The 7,700-nt window shown below is 31.6% G+C and overlaps 1 long non-coding RNA gene across 2 annotated transcripts; it reads left to right on the forward strand.

Annotated features, from left to right (window-relative positions):
- The first annotated feature begins 3,296 nt into the window (after positions 1-3,296).
- Positions 3,297-6,779, forward strand: LOC105449912. Of its 2 annotated transcripts, XR_974385.1 has the most exons (3): positions 3,297-3,595; positions 3,845-4,551; positions 6,441-6,779. It is a non-coding gene; the product is annotated as an uncharacterized LOC105449912 (long non-coding RNA). The 2 variants fall into 2 exon arrangements; XR_974384.1 differs by lacking the exon at positions 6,441-6,779 and having other exon boundaries at positions 3,845-4,625.
- The last annotated feature ends 921 nt before the right edge of the window (positions 6,780-7,700 follow it).

Consider the following 7,700-nt stretch of genomic DNA (forward strand, 5'->3'; position numbering starts at 1 on the left):
GCTAACGATTATGATTTATATTGCAATTATATTACATTATTTATATTATAATATTCATATAAAATATTGATTGATACAATGTATGTGCATATGATATATTTGCGAAATATCAATTAGACTTTATATTTAAATAAAGATATCTAAAACACGACAGTATAATCAATAACGCTTTGCAATATTTATGTTTGCAAAAATTTACTGTCCTGCAAATTTTGCGAACTTTAATTGCAAAAAATGCAGATTTGATTTGCACCAGTGTCTAAAGAAAATCATAATGTTTCTTTGCATGAAGATTTTTTTTATTGGTAATTTAGTCTTCAAAAAATGTTTGGCGACAAAATTTTTATCTTTTAATATTTTAAAATTTGTGTAATTGTTCTCTAAATCTTATTTCGGGATTGTAATACAATTGACAAATACTACAGCTACACGAGTTTTAAAAAGTCATGTATTTGAATAGGTGATTTATGATAATGATGGTATGATTTATGACAAGTTTTGTTCGAGCTATTAAAAAAAGAAGTTTTACGCACAAAAAATTTTTCAAAGCAAAGTAGACAACTTCACAACAAAGTAGACAATTCAAAATTCCTGACATTGAGACAGTTTGAAGACTTTGTTTTGAAGAATTTTTTATGCGTAGTTTTGAAAGAAGCTACACATTTAGACAAAAATAGGCAAAAAACCAAACCATAATGACCTAAACAGAAACTGAAATGCGGAGTTAATCTCTAATCCTTGCTCCATTTCTTTGCCTGAATGAGGTGCGATGATCGCTTTAAGGTATGCAATGGAGATAAAAATTGAACATTTTTTCAATGGTTTTATAGTTTCAAAAGTTAAAGCATGTTTTGAACATTTAACACAATTTTTATAGGATCTTTTCCCGCCTTTTCGTGTCTTCTGTTATTTCGAAGACACTGAATTTAAATGAATAGACGAATACTTGTAAAGGATAAAACGCGAGGTGGATAGTAATGGCTGAAGAAAATATCTTTAGTCGAGAATCAGAAAATTCTCATATAAATCTATAAGAATATCGAAATCTTTCTACGCACTTCAGTACGCGTACTTCAACTATTCTCACCTTTGAATCCGGATAATTTTATCTCACAGTTTAAGCAAAGGACAATTTGTCAAAAACAAACCCTTCTATCAAAAAATGCTTCACCGATTTGAAAACAATATTTTTAGTCAAGTTTTTGATATTATTACTGGGACGAGACCTAAATCTACCAATATAATCCAGAAATTTTGATACAATTTTTTATTAGTGTGCCTCTTTTTTAGTGACCAATAATTGATCAGGAATCTGATTAGATTTTGCGTAGTATGACAAGGAATTATTTGATGTTTCGCACATTATAAGAACAGTTACAAATACAAATTTTTACTTGAGTTTGTGTGTTTATATGTGCAGATATTTTTTAATTTTCAAATTATCAAATTATTATCAAATTTATACAATGGATACATTTTTTAATAAAAATAAATCATTTAACGAATAACTGAATGATAATTAGTTAGTAAAAAGATTCCTAGAAATTTAAATAAAAAATTACAAATTTAAAATTAAGAGTAAATAAATTGAAATAAAAACTGCTATATATGTAAATACATATAAATAAAATATTCAAATAAGAATATGTATTTGTAATTGTTTCTATAATATGCGAAATATCCAGTAATTTCATGTTCTATTACACGATGTGTCTTTTTTAGTGTCATCCATTCTCATATAGCGTCCACTACAGCATTGAACAGCCGTCGTTATAATATATATGAGACTTATTTAGAATATTATTTTTATAATTAATGTTCTGCATAATATTAATATTTCATTTTCTTCTGCAAGACTTATAATAGCAAGGTAAAGTACCCGTAAGAATGGCGCGTATGTCACGTTTACGATTATTTACATATTTGGTGTGGCGTTCTGGATCTTGCGTATGAATCATTAATTCTGACATGCGAGGTTTTGAGTCATTAACAAAGCAACTAATAGAGTAACATGTTCCAATTCTACTTTGCTTATACTTAGCATATTTCTACATACATTTTAAGTTACAATAATTTTTAATCTATGAGATTACTATTTATTATATTAGAATTTGAATTTTCCTGAAATAATTGAAAGTTAAAATTATTTATAATTTTATGTATGTATAAACAGTTTTTTAAGACTGATGATATATATATATATATATATATATATATATATATAGGTATATATATATATATATATATAAAGAAAAATCCTTGTAATTTATTATTTAATTCTAAATTAGATTGTGCTCATGGGCAGATCTTTAAATTATCGATTGCAAATAATCACATTTGATGAAGAAATAATCAGAAAGCGAGAGAAAAAGAGAAAGAGCGAGAAATTATTAGAGGTAACAAGCTAAATCGACTATACATCGTGGTATTCGCGATAAAGTTCATTGTACTCGATCGAGTACGATAATCTCGCGGTGGAGAATACAAGAGGATCTCAAGCCGTAACCGGTTAAGATTTTGCGCGCGGCATTACGCGAGCAAGCGCATTCGAAGCGCGTACAGACGCGCGCGCTAAAAAACGGCATTTAACCGTCCAAAGTGGAAAAGACGGGTGTAATTTTTTGAAGGAGGCAATTATCGATTCGTGTGGTCCCCGTGATGGCAGGAGTTACAAGAAGCGGATAGAGACATCACATTCCATTCGTACAAAAGGCACGCCGGAATCGATACGGACCGGCGTCCTTTCGTTTTCGCTCGTTACCTCTTGCTCCCTCTACATTTAATCATACAGGGACCACCCAGGGCCTCTCCACTGTGATAACGTTTAATACCTGCGTGGTTCGAGAAGACCCGGAAAAAATAAACTGAATACTACATAAAATAGGACAAAAAAAGTTCTACGAGATCTGTTTTTAAGTCACACAAAGATTTACTAATAATATTTATGCACACTCCGACGACCCATAAAATGAAGTGTGAAGGATCCTGTGGCGAAGGGTTTAAGATCATTGCGTAAAGAATGCACAAACTTAACGATGAAAATGTTTCAAGAGATTGTGCATTAAATGGATAAATTGCAAAATTGTTGTTTTTCGCGAAGTGCATCATTATTATTTTTCACTATTAATTTAACATACAAAGATTTTACGCGATTAGCAATAACGAAATAATTGGATTATTAAATCTATTTGATATATTTTTTTAAATTTCACTGAATATATAAAAAATATCATGGTTCTTACCATTCTGAAGAGGGCGGAATTTGAAAATTTCTCGATACACAATATCAATAGTCATTTATCTCAGCATTCACAGCATTGGGTTTGTTTCATCTCTCAGGAGGTGCGCTGGTTAACGCGACTACCGACGGAAGCACTGAGTATATTCCGACAAAGTACAAGAGGCCACGAGATAATCGACATGCCACTTTATCGTGAATTTTGTGACGATGTAGCAGCACAGTTGGAAAAACCAGAGTTCGATGATTGGCAAGATTCGTTTACTTTCACGAGCCAACGATATTATGACACGCAATGAGAAAAACAAAAGGGTGCGCGTGACGATACATCGGAGTGTATAAATTCTTATCTGGCAGGTCTGTAGTAATGTTATGATTATCGCACAATCAAATTGTTTATGTGTATATTGTTTGGTAATATATGTAATAAACCAATTTTGCAATACGTTATTATAATTTCAATATGTCTATACAAAAACGAAAATAAGGATTTAATATAATTTATTTAAATAAAAGAGATTAACATAACGCGAATTTTAGCTTACAAAAATTATTTTATAGTATTAGATTTTTAAAAATAACAATTAATTTCTCTCTTTTTTTTAGACAATCAATTCATGAAATTAATATAAATTGTGCAAAAAAATTGATTCCATTGCTCGATTTCATTAACACTATCTGCAAAACATAAATCATTACTTAGAAATGTGTGATACTCTTTGCTGACATTCGGTATATATTGAATAACAAAGACGCATTTACTGGATGTGCGTCAATACGTTAACGAAATTTTATTATAAATATAAACTACGATATCTTCTCGACAAGCTGTTATGTACGTTAACAATATTCCTCTGATGTTTCGACATCTTACGCGCGATGACGTTCATTAAAATATGCGTTCAATATCGAAAAATAAAATCGTGCTGTAGAACGTACTTCGTCGTTTGAAACTCACGATTATTTTCAGCATGTTATAACGCAGATCTTTACGCACGAAGTGGCACGCGATTAAATAACTTGTGATTACATTTAATCATTGCACTCAACTTTGCGTTTACGCACTATAAATTTCAGTAGCATTATCACACATTCGTATACGCCGTATAACATCTTCACATGGAATCTATCAAACAACTGGAAATCATTAAAGTGAAGCGAACTATTATAGTGTGAAATGATGCAACGATTCAGACAAAGATGTAATAATAACGTAGATGTAATGATAACGAATTCAACCACACATTTTTTTCTAACTCAAGAACAAGATCTGAGTTGTTACGAACACATCTATAAATATCGTTATATTTAATGTGAGTTTGGACATTATTATATTATTCTTACAAATTATTTTAATAAACAAACATTAATTATTTGAATAAACAAACGATTAAATGTTCTTTTAAAATAACGACAGCATTTGTACAAGATTCATACATCTTAAAATGAATTTATAATTCAAAAAACTGCTTACGTTTATATAACACCGATTTTAAATATTCCATATACATGAAAACAAATTTGTTAGTGAATTCTATTAATATTAAATAACCGTAATGTGAATACAATATTAATATATTATATAAAATATTTAATATAATATAGTCGAGATTTATAACTTGTATCATATATTTAAAGTAAAAATGCATGAAACTGAAATATATAGATAACAAAATATTTCTTGTTGCATATTCAGAAAGTATTTTTAAAAAATTGTTTAGAATTTAATTTCACAGATAATTTTATTTATTTTGATTTTCTTAATTGCTGATATTTTTCTTTTGCATTAGATAATGAAAGAAAATTATGAATTCTATTGTTAGCTTAGAAACTTCATATTCTTCGGATATTGCCAGTCATCATTACGCCAATCTTGATATGTAAATATTATCTCGTCTACGCTATTGATTACTAATTTTCTTGAAATACCTAGCAGTATAAATAGCATCGTTAATCCATCTCTTTGCTCACATCACTTCCAGAAAAATATCTAACTTTTATCGAGAACTTGCACTAATGTAACTTAATATCTATCATGTTCATTATTTTTTCGAGGAATAATCCCGAAATTTTTTTATTTGCAAAAGTATAATTAAGAAATTACTTTTACACAATCAAGATTAAATAAAAAAAAATAAACAGTTTTAATCGAGCCATTTTATCCTCAATAATAAAAAGGCGGAAACGAATTTTAAATGTAACATATTTGTAAGGTTTCTTGCGGTTAGGTATCGCGAGAAAGAACGTAAGACAGGTATAGGCAATTATCGGGATATATGTATTTCGAGTTATAGTTAAGCACACGACTCGCTTGCGCAGCTGCTTACAATAATCTGCTGATCGCTAAAAAACCTTCTCGCGCCGTGCGCCCTGGCCGACATCTGGTATTGCTATTTACTCTTCCTTATTTGTCGCTATTGTCCTTCCGATTCCAATAGCGCGCCTGCTCATCACGTGTTCACTCGCAACTCTCCCTCTGCCGATCACGTGTACACTCGCAACTCTTCCCAACAATATTCAATCATCAATATAATACTGGCGCCCCATACTTGATATGTTATGCCAAAAACAGGAAATACATTCTCGACATGCTGATCGGTCTTTATCTAACTCTGGTTCCGGTCGAAATCGTCTGACTTTTGGATTGGATTCCGACTCTCGAAACTGCACTGTCGGTTTGACAACGAACTGATGCCTTGATGTGCTATTTTAGTTAGTTTCAAGTATACCATAGCAAGAGGGGCGCACATCTTAAACTTAAAGTGCATCCTCGGCCGTGATTGCCAGACATTGAGTTACGAAGAAATGTTTGCGTGTAGATAGATTGTATATATTTTTTGATTTAAATAAAAATGTTTTATCAATTGTTCTATTATCCATGTGCACAGTATCAACATTTATACCTGAGTATCACATGTTAAAGTCTGTATTGCATAATGTAGCGTGAATTAACGTGACGATATAGAAAACTGTCGTAATATTAAATAGAATTAATGTCTTTCAAATTCGTAATCACGTTATAATTTTTTTTTCTATTGTGCAGGAAAGGCTGCCAGATTTATAATTCAAATGCAAATGACCTTACAGATTTACGCGAATAATCCAGATAGTGTGAATCAACCCTTAACTCATACTTCCTCCAATCTTTGATTCACGCACGCCTTCGTCTTGTCTGGTCGTAACTGTCTGCTATTATTTTTAGCGCGTGATCACTACGCCGCGCGAACACGAAAAGAAACAGGGAGGGATCGTTTGTAAGACGACTCTAATGCCGACCGTGTATATTAGGTCATCCCGCGGGCTTGGCTTGCATAATTATCGGCTCTTCTGTCACCAAAGGCCGACCCGCGTATAACACCGTTGCGCTGCTCTTACCGCACCTACAGCCGCGGCACTCATCAGCGTGGTATGCGTAAAAATAAGCACTGTACATGTACGTTTGTGTGAATGTAACTCACGAGATTGTACATTAATTTAAAAAATTTCTGTTCTGTCAGATAAAATAATTAAAGGTTTAATCGAACTATCATGTAATCGCAAATTGATTGAATTAATTCTATAATTGATAGTTATAAAAATTTAAATGATATCAAATTTGTTTGGAAAAATATTAGTTTTAGATTGCGTAGATTGCGTAAGTATTTTTCTTACGACAGACCGTTATGTACGGTATACTCGAACGTTATTAATCGATAAAGTTCACCGATTCAAATGTGTGCAAGCGCAATGACACACGTGGAAACTCCTGTGGTAACGATCAACACTCTCCCGAGCCTCGTAAGTTACGAGGAAAGAGCCCTCTCTATTCTATGCGACTACAATGTGTTACAAGAAAGCCTTGCCAGGATTTTCCAATTGTGTCACGACGCAGGTGTATTTTTCTATTAATGAATGCTAAAGAACCCGATGTAGAAAATACTATATAAAAAATTTAATTAATTACAGTTGTCAAATTAGCACTTCGTCAGTAAAATATTGATTATCGATGATAAGGTTTTTATACGACACAAAGGTCTCACTATTTATATCATAATATCGTAATTTCGAACTAGTATATGCCTAGTGAGTAAGTCGAATTCACTCATCGAGCTTTCCTTGAATCATGGGAAAAGCGCGGGAAAACAGCTGAGTTGTGCTGTTCGGAGCTTCAGAAACTTTCTATCCACACTAACGAGAGCAGTATGCTTTCGTACATCACAGAGTCAAGCACGAATTTTGCTACTGCAATACTTTCTTATTGAAGATGTATCAAATTACGACATAATCGTACAATATATGACATACACATAAAGGTGAATTAGCTTAATAAATTTTCGGTTTTGGTTAATGGTGTATTTTATTTAGTAATGTGACATGAAGTTTCTGAATACAGAAAGAATGAATCTTAACAATGTATTAATTAATCATACAAATTATATGATAAGGAAATTTATGTGCAATATTAGAGAGATAAGAAAAACTT

Source organism: Wasmannia auropunctata, unplaced genomic scaffold, assembly GCF_000956235.1.
Source record: "Wasmannia auropunctata unplaced genomic scaffold, wasmannia.A_1.0 LD336071.1, whole genome shotgun sequence".
NCBI lineage: Eukaryota > Metazoa > Arthropoda > Insecta > Hymenoptera > Formicidae > Wasmannia > Wasmannia auropunctata.